The following is a 14,382-nucleotide window of genomic DNA, read 5'->3' as shown; positions in this document are numbered from 1 at the left end:
AGCTCACCAAGCCACCTTCTTCTCCTTCTTCCTTGAGTGATCTCCATTCCCCCTCCCAAGTCTCACATAAATGACAAGTATATAACCTTGTCTAGGGTAGTTTCCAAGCCATCACACCCTTTCGAAAAGGTCACCTTTAGTTGTCCTTTAATAATTATAATTATTCCTCTCTATTAAGAGAGTTTGTCATAACCATTATTTGTTAATATTTATTTAAACCAAAGGATTATAATATCCTTTATTTTTATCTCCCTTTTTAATTTTAAAAGGGTTATTTCATTACTTTATCTTCTCTTGGATAAATAGTCACATAATAATTCTCCCCTTGTAGTTTAGCTACTATCCTCAGTAGCATAAAATATATCTACATCACAACTCAAATAAATACATAATCAATAATTGAAGATGCCAACATTGAGTACTTATACTTCATAATATTTCTATTTTATTTCAGTTCATCTACATTCTTTTCTTATTTTAATTCATAGATCTATTTACTTTTATTTATTTATTTATTTTATATTAATAAATAATTTCAAGAGAATCATTTTGCCAATCAAAATTATGATGAGAACTCTATATACACATATTTCTTATAAGTATATCCCAAATTTAAAGTTATTATTTATCTCATATATTTCAACTTCATCAATTTGTCTTACTATGCACTCTATTTTATTTGGTATATATATTTTAACATGTAACTTAAAATTAAATTTAAAAGTATCAATCTATGTTGACATAACATTTACCTAGTGAATGACATGCATATCCCATACTATGTAATCACTCACATTATCTATTCAACATATATTCCAAGATGATAATCATGCATTTTGGACTACATGAGTATCCTCTTTTAGTATAAAATAAAGCACATGTACAAGGTTATTAGGTTGATCAAGTGTAATGATAAAGTACAGTAGATAAAGGTAGTACTAAAAAGTCACTATCATCTTAAAAGAAAACAATAGTGCATCATGATCACCCCACAAAGGGATTCATAGAAAATAGTTCTATCCTTTCTTTTGTTTAAGTAACTAAGGTATTTGAATTTTGAATGGTACTTCGATAATACTAATTCTAAACATTAAAATAAAAGAAAAACAAATAAATTTCAAGTTCATTTCTCCCCTTGTAAAGTCCAATCTGTCCACATGTTTCCTCCTTAAATTTTTAACTCATATAGATATCTAATTTTCTAGTTATGAAAATGATTTTGGGATATGTGGGTTATGGGCCAACAAAATAAATTGCATTGAACAAATTTAGATGTCAAGTTTATGTAGTTAACTATAAATAAATTTATGAAAAAAAAAATTCTATGAAGTAATTAAAATTGACATAGATATACAAAATTAATCATTATAAAGACCAACTTACTAACTCAATATTCTAAGACACTTGTCATGTTTAAGAAAGCACTAGCCAAATATAGACGAGCTTAAACTTAATATTTTATTTGAACCTTTAATCAAAAACCTGTTTGATCCTTTAATCAAAAACTTGTATTATTTTAGTTATCATTTCAAATATTTTGAATTAGCAAATTCAAACTTATATACACTTATTTAGATAATATTTAATTTACCTGGTCTAATTTAATAAAATTAACTTTTATTTACTATGGTATGGATGCACTTGAAAGATCAACAAGTTAAGTTTTGCATAACAAATATGAATATTCCAAGTTAAGAGAAAAAATTAGCTAACTAATAACTCACTTCCTCAAGGATATAATTAAAAACTATTTCCAAAAATAAATGATAATCAATTTTAGATTATTATATTATACATCATCAATACCACACATAGAATGATATTTTAAAACCTTTCACATTGAAAAGCTTCTTTGCAAGATTGTCACTTTCATGATTTTATTTAATTTCAAATAAGTTTTTACATAAGTATTAATTATGAATGTCATTCAACTTTATTATTTGAAATATCTCTAATCCAATATTGGTTGTAAAAATAAAAGATAATATTAAAATTTATGTTAACACAATATATAAAAATTAAAATAAAATAAAACAAACTTATATTTTATGAAAGAAAATTAATAGTGAAAAAATCAACTTATCTTCATAACTCCATAAAAGTAATTATGGACTTTATTTATCTATTCTTATAATATTAGTAAGCTAACTTTTGCATAACAAATATGAAGATGTCCAATTAAAATAAGAAAAAAAAATACATACCATTATTATTTTGAAATATAAATAAAATTCTAGATAATTTTACATTGAGAACACTATTTGAAAGGTTGCTAAGGTCATGTTTTTATTTTAGATTTAAAATTGAAGCTAAAATATTTGATTTTATGAATTTGTGAAGAATAATCAAATAAAAACTAGAACATGAAAAGTAATTTATAATCATTATTTATAAGCGTCATTATCTTTATTATTTCCAATATCTATAATAAAATATTAATTATGAAAATAAAAAATCAAATTACAGTTTATATTAAGAAAATATATAAAAATTTAAAAAACCAAAACAAACCCAAGAGAAAATTAATGATGAAAAAATGGACTCATCTCTGTAACTCCATATAAATAATTGGAGGCTTTATTTATCTATTCTTAATTCCATTTTACTATCAAAATAGATTCTACTTATTTTAGGTTTTTTCTTTTAAGCGGATTTTTCATCTGCTGACAAATGCTCCGTCGATAAGGAATGTGGTGGTCTATAGCAGCAATAAGGATTGTGAGTATAGCTCATGCACTCTACACAAGCTTTTGAAATACGAGCGTCCACTGATTTTTCATCTCGCTCGAATGATTTTTCATATTCTGTTGAGAAAGGCTCCTCCACTGATCCTTCATCCTGTGAGAATTGCTCCTCCACTGATTTCTCATCTGGTGAGAAGTGGTCCTCCATGAGTGGTGACAAATTAGGATGATGTGGTAAATGGCAGCAAGTAGGATCAGAAGTATATCTTCTGCAGTCTGTACAACTAGGTAACATTCGACGGTCTCCAATCAGAATGGTACGCTTAGCGGAGGAGACATGGAAATTAAATAAACTGAGCGACACAACAAGTATAAAAAGCGTCATAACCATTGATTTCCCCATACTCACTGCTGAGATGACGATAAAGGTAGATGGAAAAATACCAAATAACTCAGCAGATGAAGATGAAGATGAAGATGAAGATGGAGATGGAATCCAGCTATATTTATAGAGACTTACATTATGAATAGTTCAAATGATGGTTAAATTTTGAGCGAGAGGCGTTCAAACTCATAGTGCGTGTAAAACAGTCCGTATATGACGTACGTTATTGTTAAAATATTCATTGACTAGATTTCCATGTTAAATTTTGAGTGAGAGACGTTCAAATTGATAGTGCGTTATGCTCAGCAATTGATCCACCTGTTAAAAACGCTGAGTAGAGTGTAACATGTACAAAACTCCACCATCTGTTCCGCCGCGGCATTTATGAGAAGGGACTGTGAAAAATTTAGTTGGGAAATTGTCCATGTAGGGTGCAGTAGTTTATTTCTGCTGTTAGATTTCGATTTGGTTGACATCATTTTGGGTATAAAGCACATTGGTTACCATTTATTGAGGTTTATCAATTTCTTTTATAATGCTAGCATGCAAATACATTAGCTCAAATTTATGTAGGTAGATATTGCCAATCATGTTATATTCTATGTTGGGGTTTTATAATCTCTAGTATCAACCTTCACCTTTGGACAAAGATATGCTAATGTGGTTAGGGTTCAAAGGGCTAGAGGCCTTCCATCAAAGTGACTTTTTCATGGATGTTTGTTTTTGTGCTAGCTGGTGAACTCCCATAAAAAAAAGTATGACTCTCTATGGACATTGTTCCTGGTTACTCATCTACAAGTAGAAGCATGCTTGTTGGTTCATAGCACAAAATCACTCCTTGTGACTAGCATCCTAGGGTTGAATATGGACCCTTAGGTGCCATGGTACTTGGACTCATTTCCACTATTGGTTATCAAGACTAGTACCTCCAATTATGAGTATAAGAGGCCTTCCAAAATGGTAGGCATTTGAAATCAACATGTTCTACTAGTAAATAAATATAGGTAAGAAAATGTGCAATAGAGAAAAGTTAGATATGGAGTTTAATCATGTGCTCCCTTGGGATAAGTGCAAACAATTAGGATGAAATTAATTTTTAATATTACATAAGATTATCAATCAAAGAATTAAAGAAATAGGATTCAAGATCATGGATAGTATGCTAGGATGATAGTACATCCAACCAAGGTGCATATTAAGGAACACAAATTTGAGTAGTGATATTGACATCTTATAAGAAAAGGAAGTTGAGGTTTACATGTGATGATAGTACTACATGAAATTATTTTATATTTGCATAGAAGATTTAAAGAAAGTAACATACAAAATGCTTCAAACATATGAAATTATGCATTATTTTCTTTTGACTATTGAAATTACAAGATAAATATTTGTAGCGAAAAGATTTTATTTACTAACATTGCTATGATTTGGAGGCTTATTAGGACCCATGTTTTGAAAAAAGTATTTCTCTTCTCCTAAGAGATTGTAGGGCATTTTTAAGTGAGAATGTAATTTTTCTGTGTTTATTGGAAAGTAGGGGAATGTAACTCACTCATGTAGTAATAACGAAACAAATTCTATAATTTCAATTTTGTAAGTACATAAAAACATGAATAAACTTCATGTATGCAGATAAAAAAAATATTTTCTCAAGCCTTGGATTGATTGATGCAAAAGAAAAATATGCTATTTCTATAACCAACTAGATCCTAGAAATCAAAACAAAATAGAAAAATAGAAATGAGTTTAAATCTCCAATCTATTCATCAAACCTAGCTTACACTTTTGCTCAACCCAACATCATATTCATGATGCACTAGCACCTAATTTTATTCATGACAATAGAGATAATAATTTAATCCTTCCTTCACCTACAAATATCTAGGTAAGAAAATAATAAAGAAACAAATTAGATTAGGTATATATCATACATGTAAAAATAAAAAGAAACAAAATACAGACAGCCCTTTGTGAAGGGCGTAGCCCTGCCAGAAAAGTTGCAGCCTTAGTGTAATCCTTTTTTTTCTTACCTTGGCTTTGAGGACAAAGATCCTTGCTCACACACCCTTCAGCAAATAGCAATAAAAAATGCATAGCATAAGAGAAAAGTTCCATAATTTGTTTACCCAAATTTAGATTTCTCCGATGTCCTTTATTCAAAACTATATTAGCTCGATCCCCTACGAATAGCTGCCAAACAAATGATATTGAAAAACATTACGCTTTGTAGAAGTTCAATGCAATAGTGGAGAGCCGTAGGAGTGAATATGGGTGCTACCATGTATTCAAAGTTGTCGATGTGCTTCCTGTTGGTCACTGTCACAAGGGGCTTCATGCAAATTTTAGGCCCATGCTTCTCTATTTTTGCATACATGTTTACTAGAGCATTTATAAGTGAGATATATGATAATAATAGTCTATCCATTATACTTCAGTAGATTGATACCTATTCCAAAGCTTCCATTTTGACACAAGCTGGGGAGTAGACGGGAAAATGAAAATTGTTGGATCTGAAACTTGCATACGTAGATTTGACCAAGCGAGAGAAATGGTTTTGAAAATTTAAAATTTACACGGCACAAACGACGAATAGGAGTAACAGCAAAGGAAACGTTGAACATGATGGGCATAGAAAGTGAAGGCAGAGATTACAGCAAACAATAGACAAAATAAATAAACTTTTTACTATGCATTAACACCCATGCGTATGCTACAACCCAATGCAAATTTTATTTATTCATACTTAAACAATTAAATCACTTCCATTTATTTATAGATGTCTCAGTTGCATGGAAACAAAGAAAGAAGTAACAGTCCATATACGTGGATAGAAGATCTCTTTGAATGCATGAGCAAATATCCCCCCCAAATTAAGGAAAACGTTGGAATCAAGATTGAACTAACTGTTTCCATGAAAGTTTTACGATGGAGAAAAATTAAAAAGAGGGCTAACTAACTAATAGATTATTCATGCGTGGAGGGAAATTAAATAGAACTGACTTCTTTTATTTGTTGCGGTGCCTATTTTATTACAAAATGTGACTGCATGCAAATTAGAAGAAATTAACTACAGCTAACATTTCTCCTTAATTTCTTCATCATTTATTATTCCAAGATTTTTTCTTAGATACTCAAAATTCTCTTTAGGCATTGCCTTAGTTCAAAATTCAAAATAGATTTCTCCATTATTAACTAGTTCTCTGATGAGATGAAATCTCGTATCAATGTACTTTCTCCTCTAGTGAAAAACATGGTTCTTTGATAATGCAATTGTTGATTTCTTGTCAAAAAATAATGGTATAGAGTTCAATTCTGCTTGCAATAGATCCTTCAATATTCTTGTCATCCAGATTGCTTGCAATAGATCCTTCAATATTCTCCTCATCTAGATTGCTTGGCATGCTGTTGATGTGGCTGCTACAATCTCAGCTTCAGCTAATGAGAGTGTGACTATGGCTTGCTTCTTTAATGCCCATGAGATTGCACCTATGCCACTATGAAAGATATATACATAAGTGCTCTTCCTATTATCAATATCACTTGCAAAATCATTGTCAATATAACCAATCAAATCAAAATCATTAGTGGTGGAATATTAAATTCCATATCTCTTGGTTCCTGCAACATATGTCAATATCCTCTTTCCAACTTGCCAATGTGAGTCTTTTGGTGACTCCATGAATCTTGAGATTAAACTAACACCACACATGATGTCTGACCTTGTAGCTGTGAGATACATGAGACTTCCAATAATGCTCTTAAACAATGTTGGATCAACATTTGACCCCTTGTCCTCTTTGCTTAATTTTGTTCCTATTGCAAGTGGAGTTGGTGCTAGTTTAGAGTTCAACATATTAAAATTCCTCAATACATCCTTGGCATACTTAGATTGACAAATAAAAATTCCATTAACAGATTGAACCACCTCAATGCCTAATAAATATCTCATCAAACCCAAATCAATCATTTCAAATTCCTTCATCATTGCTGATTTAAAAGTGTTTAAAGACAAATTTATAGTGAAAATCAAGTCATCTACATATAAGAACACAATCAAAATCTGACCTTCTTTGTTAATCTTTGTGTATAGAGTGGGCTCATTATTGCTTCTTCTGAAACAATTGTTTGCCATGTATGAATCAATCCTGCTATACCATGCTCTAGGTGCCTATTTGAGACCATAGAGTGTCTTTTTCAATCTATAGTCCTTGTCTTCATGTTCTTTCACTTCATAAACTGGTGGCTATTTCGTATACACTTCTTTTAGAAAACCATTCAAAAATACAAATTTAACACCATTTAAAAAAAATTCCAATTATTTTGAGCAGCTATTGCTAAAACCATTCTAACTATATCAAGCCTAGCAACTGGTGCAAATGTTTCAATATAATCAATTCCATGTTGTTGTGCATAACCTTTTGCCACTAATCTAGCCTTATAATTATCAATTTCACCTTCTGCATTAAATTTGGTTTTATAAGCCCATTTGACACCAATGCAATATTTTCCTTCAGGTAGATCCACAAGCTCCCAAGTTTGATTTATTTCAATAGAATCCATTTCTTCATCCATGGCCTTGATCCAATGTTCCTCCTTAATTGCTTCTTCAAAACACATAGGATCACAATAGAATAAAGAAAAAATTGAACTAAAATCCAAGCATTATTCACCTTGTTCATATATCTCTTTCAAGCTTCTCATTTTCTTACCTTTTGATTTAGCAAATGTAGGAGTTGTCTTATTACCTTATTTTGGAGTGGGATGCTCTACATTTTTTGATGATTGACTTGCAAAAGATTTTTTGGTGGAGTGCTTTGTCTATCTTGACTTCACTGATCAACTACTTCTTCTTGTTCTTCTTCATTATTTGGTATTGGTGCTCCAATTGTGACTGATCTATTAATAATTCCACCCCATGCTCCTTCCTCCTTAAATATGACATCCCTTCTAGTAATCATCTTCTTTGAAATTGAGTTATATAACCTTTAAGATTTTGATTGCTCACTATAACCAATGAAAATACATTTTTCACTCTTATCATCCAATTTTCTCCTTATTTCAGATGGAACTAAAAAATATGCAACACATCCAAAAATTATAAGATGAGATACATAATGTTTCTTACCACTCCATGCTTCTTCTGGGATTTTGTCTTTAACACTCTTTGTAGGACTTATGTTCAAAATGTACACTGCACATGGTACTGCTTCAGCACAAAAATCATTAGATAAATTTTTAGCTTTTAGCATACTCCTCGCCATCTCCATTATTGTTTTGGTTTTCTTCTTTGTTACACCATTATGTTGTGGTGTGTACATTGTTGTGAATTGTTTCTTGATCCCCTAGCCTCTGTAAAAAAAATAAAAATATTAGAACTATAATCACCACCTCTATCAGATTTGAGTACCTTGATTAAGAGTCCACTTTGTTTTTCCACCATTGATTTGAACACTTTAAATTTATTGACAACATCAGACTTGTCCTTCAAAAAATATATCCAAGTTTTCCTATTGAAATCATCAATAAATGCTAGAAAATATAGGCTTACTCCTAAAGATGGGGTTTGCATTGGGTCACATTTATCAGTGTGGACTAGCTCCAAAGGCACTCTTGCTCTATTTGAACTTCCTCCAGGAAAGCTTTCTCTGTGTTATTTTTCCATTATACAACTTTCACAAGAATTATTAGGTTGCATGATAGGTGGCAAACCTTTTACCATATTCTTTCTTTGCAATAAACTTAAGCCATCAAAAGTAAGGTGTCCATACCTCAAAAGCTAAAGCCATGTTTGGTCCAAAATTTCTGCCTTGAAATTTGCTTCCTTTATCCCATGCATTTGAAGGAGAAACATCCGGTTCTTGGTCATTTGAACATTGGCAATAAACCTGTCACTAGGATTTCTATCTAAGATTGTGCAAACATCATTATTAAAGAGAACTTTGTATCCTTTTTCAATTAATTAACCAAAACTTATTAGAATGTATTCTAATCTAGGAACATAATAAACATCAGGAATAAACCTTTTTTCTCCATTTTTAGTTGAAAAACATTTATTACACCTTTCCCTATTACAGATACTATAGTATCTTTTCCCAATTTTATTTCAGATTTCAAGAATCAACCAAATTAGAAAACCTAATTGGAGTCGCGAGGGATAAGAGGGTGCAAGGCTGTCGAAAAAAGCCCAGCGACATTCTTCAAAGCATTTGCAAAACTCTTCCCTGATTTGTAGCTAAAATCTACAAGGGCTTCAATGGTTAGGAAATATTAATATATCACATGCATTCATATTGGGGAGTTTAATATCCCAAAAATGAGAGTGCAATATATTGCCTATCAGTGAAAATAGGAGGTTTTTTAATTCTGGCTATGAAAAATACAGTATTTGGTAAAATAGGGAGGATTTTAATTCGGTCTTTGTATTAGGAAGGGGTGACAAAAAGGGAGTTTAGGGCAATCTTTTCTGAAAATAGGGGGATTCTTTAGTATTCCATGAATGCACATGTTATAACCCAGGTTCACTAAGTGAAGCCCCATGCTAAAATCTGAGTATGAAGAAGTAGATAAGGAACCAACATACAATGAAACCAAACCCATGAGACCCTTTTCAACGGAAGCATCATTGAAATTGCATATATTTTTTTAATCTAGCAGTGCAACATATTGAGAAAGGGTAGAGCACAATTTTTTCTTGTTCCTATATTCATTATTGTATTCTTATATTAAAATTTTTCAATTGCACTCATTTCATCATCCTCTCATTTATAAATATCCATGCCTTTTCCTAGAGCATTCAAGGAGCACTTATTAAAGGAGTATTTTGAATTGGTGAAATAAAATGAATCAAAATCTGCATATACATCCTAAGAGTATTCAAATAATTTATCCTTGTGATCTTTAACCATTATCATGATGATAATTCTAATCTTCTTTAAGGCTCAAACTAAGATAACTTTTCCCTACTGATCTAATAAATTCTTTCACATTGATATTCCTTAAAGAAGAGTAAACACAATTTATAAGAAAAACCTCTCTCGACATTAAATTGTTGTTTTCCTATATTTTTAATCTATCACGAACCCGAGATTGCATAAAAAGAAAAGTTTGGGAAACATATTCAACTAATGTTTTTAATATGATGAATTTAATTCTATCAATGAGCGTCAATTACAAGACATGAAAAATTTTGACACTGTTAAAACAACATCCATGCCCATAAGAAATACAATAGATCCCATCACACATATGGAGCTAGAGAGAAGAGATATTCCACTCAAGGAACAACCATGTCTTACTCATATTATGTCAATATATCCTCAAATACGTCCATTCAAACCTACATGAAGTATACCCATCCAAAATCCTAGAAAATAAAGTATATTATTTTCTATGGTGAAAATAAATAGATAAACACATGATATGCATGCTTTAAACAATAGTTGGTAAGGTACAACTTTTTCTTACTACCAGTTAATCTCTTGAAATCACATCCCATAGAAATTGGGTTATCAATTTCTAGTTTCTAATGCAAGAAGTGCAATCAGTACTCTTACTTATGTGTCTTGATCTAAAGAGTCATTTTCCATTTCACATCCCTGAAACACTACAAGAACAAAAACTAAAAGGTGTGGAGATGCAATATTTACACAATTTGTATAAGCCCCTTGCCCCATAAACAAATAGAACTATATTTCTCTCTAAAATTACAATTGTCTAAATTTGATGCATAACATACTTTTATTTCTTAGGATGGAAAGCTTCTACTATCCATAATTGTTGAAAGGGTGAATCTATCAATAAAAACTGCATAAAAGAGTTTAAAACATGATTACTCTTATCTTTTTTTATCACCTTGAACTTCTTTTAGAAGTCTTACTATCCTCTATTCCTCAAGGTCTAGTTGCTCTTCATGTCTTTCATTTCCTCCTCTAGCCTCTTCTTCCTCAAATTCACTTTATCATTCGATACCATACCTCTTTTTTAATTAGACTCAAAGGTTGGAAGCCTTGCTAAAATAACATTATGAGACTCCATTACCTTAGCATGTTTCTCTTTTAACAACTACAACTCTCTACCCGTGGCACTAGTCTTAAGAAGCATCTTGACCTTTCAACTTCCAACCTTCCTCTTACTCAAATTTCAATCAATCTCCTCCAAGAGACCTAATCCCTAAGATCTGGTACTGATTGATGTAGTGGAGGGAAGACTATGATCAAAACCAACATAATCTAATCATATTTAAACAATATTTTTGTCCTCACAACTCAAATTTACCAGCTTTTCTCAATCACACATCCCTCTACTAGTAGTAATTTAAAATAAGTAAAATGGGATTATCTTTTGGAAAAGGTTGTATCAAGACAAAAGGTTCACCATTTCAGATACCCATTAAGTCATTCTAAAATAGATGTTAAAGTGAAGTAGCATTGTTTTGGAAAGCGTGGGTCTAAAATTGACTTTCCCATTTTGAGACAAAGGCTAATTAGCCCTCCCTTTTAGGACTAGTCAAAAATTCTCCTTGCTTAGACACTATCTTCACAAAATGAAACTATATTTAGATACCCTTTTTGGATTTCTAAATAATATCTCAAAATGTCATAGGGTTCTTTGGAACATGTCACTCAAAATTGGGGTTTTCTCATTGCATTAGAGCTCAATTATCCCACTTTTACAAAGAAACCTATCTCCAATCACTTCACCAATTGAAAAAATTTCTCAAACCTTCTCCATAGGTCTCAAATTTCCCAAATCTCTAGGTTTCAAGGTGAGGAACTTTCATTAAGTCACCAATTAAGAAAACCCTCATTTTAGTCTCCTCTTAGGAGGGATTATTGGAAACCACTACTCTAGACCTTCTCTTGACAGGCCACCACTGCAAACACACCTAAATATACCTTAACATGCTCAAAATTCCATCTTCTAAGCCTTGTTCACACTATTTCATCAAACACTCTCCCTAAACTGTCATTTTTAGCTCAAAAATACATAAAATACTTCTTTCTTAATGTAATGGGTGCATTCAAATTATTTACGAGGGATACAATAGGCAGGATGGCCCAATTTCATAATCTATATTTATAATAAAATGCTCCAAACTTTATGAAACAACTCCAAATAAATATCAAAACAAATTTAATTCATCCCTTCAATAATTTCAAGTAATATAAGATCATAAAAGTATAGTACAAACAATTACAGGAGCCTGCAACAACAAATTACTAGTAAAAAATATAGGGAATTTATGTTATATTAAGGTTTCAACTCACATAATTCATGGCCAAGCCTTTTGCCAACATTCACAAATCTAATATATACATTATCCAATCTCTAAAACCATCCACACCTGACTTTTGAACTTCCCCAAACAAAAAATTACCTTTCACCTTCCTAGTTTACACTTTTGTAAATTTTTACAATTTTGTAATGACAACTTTTACAACATTTTTGTAATTTGTGCAACATTTCTAATATAACACCTAAATCACCTACATTACATAAAGAATGGTCTATTATGACCTTATTTTTCTATAAAGTAGACTCAAACACCTAAAACTACTAAATGACTTCATTTGACCACATTTTCACAATAGGAGCTTGGTTCCCCTACACCAACAAAGAATCTATCTAATTTCTTAGTAATATGATCTTTATCTTTTCTAGTATTTGTCAAAGTGAAAGTCATATTCTTAGGAATGAATTCTAGAATGCCATTCTTCAAAAAAAAGTTTTGGAATTCCTTTTGCACCACCCTGGTTCTGCTTGAACCTTCTCTCTTATCAACATTTCCAAAGTAGCACTAATATAACCCCAATTATTATTACTAATTATTCATTTACACTTAGTAATTTTAAACATTTAAACCAAGTTTTTTCCTTATCCCTAATCTTAGCTAGGTTATACATATCGGTCAAAACATATTCCAATCCACTCATAAGAGAGGAAATCTTAATGGTTTGTCCATTATTTGAATGGTTTTCACTTATTAAATGCATTATATTCATCTTCCATAAAATTCAAATGCCTCAAGCAGCTCCATCTGTTTCCACTTGAACTAACATTTCCACCTCCCTAACATTTTGGATAGAGCATCTGAACCATCCTTACCTATTTTAGTCTCTTGTATAAAAAATACATCTGCTTTCAATTAATCAAGTCATCTCTTAATCAACCATCTCTTGTCAAGGGCATTACAATCCTTGAAATTCCATGTTAATATTTTCATGATTCTTTGAGAACGGAGGAATCCTTTCTACAAATATAAATTCTAGACCTTTGGTGTACCCAACACCCTCCAATTTCACCCAATTAGGCTTTCTAACTCTTTCTCTTCTCCCCAAATTCGCATTTCTCTATCTCAAAATTTTATTGATTAATAGTTTTTTTTTTTTTGATGGCTAACTCCCCTTCCATCCCCCAATCATCTTTCCCCTATAGGGATTCTCATTCTGAGTGAAAGGAAATACAAGAGCAAGGAAAGAAAACAAGGAGGTTGAGACATAAATTGATTTCTTTAATTTACAAACTAAGTTTGCATTACCTTCTTTAATAAAACCAGGAGGTTGAGACATATAAATTTCCTCATGTAAATCACCATTAAGAAAAGCACTTTTAACATCCATTTGGTGAATAGGCCAATTCATTCTAGAAGCTAAAGAAAGCACAAGTTTAATTGTAGGCATTTTAGCAACAGGAGCAAAAGTTTCAGTATAATCTAAGCCTTCAATTGAGAAAAACCTCTAGCAACTAATCTAGCTTGAAATTTACTAACTTGATTATTAGCATTTAATTTGGTTTTATAAATCCACTTGCAAGAAACAAGATTTTTACCATGAGGCAAGGGAACTAAATCCCAAGTTTGGTTAGAAATTAGAGTATCATATTCTTCCTTCATTGTTTTTTTCCAATGTGGTTGATTTTTAGCTTGATCAAATGTTTTAGGATCATTAGAATTCATAATAGTAGTCATTAAAGCATAATTACAATAATTAACTCTTCTAGCTTGAAGTCTATCCATTCTAGCTAAGTATTCATCACTATCTTGAATTAAAGATTTGAACCATTTAGGTCTTCTTTTAGAAGTAATGGATTCATCACTAGAAGAAGAGTCATGAGGAGTAGAGTTATTATTATCATCATCACTATCACTAGAAGGAATAGAAAGAGATGCATTAGGATTAGGGTTAAGAGAAGGAGTTTGGTCCTCCACGAGCACAACTTTGCTTTGAGAAAGTTCACCATCCTCCACTTTAGAACAATCATGAATGCCTTTTTCTGCAATACAAACATCTCTTGCAACTTTTACCTTGTTAG

This window comes from Cryptomeria japonica, chromosome 3 (genome assembly GCF_030272615.1).
Source record: "Cryptomeria japonica chromosome 3, Sugi_1.0, whole genome shotgun sequence".
NCBI lineage: Eukaryota > Viridiplantae > Streptophyta > Pinopsida > Cupressales > Cupressaceae > Cryptomeria > Cryptomeria japonica.
Note: the sequence above shows the minus strand (reverse complement) of the source record.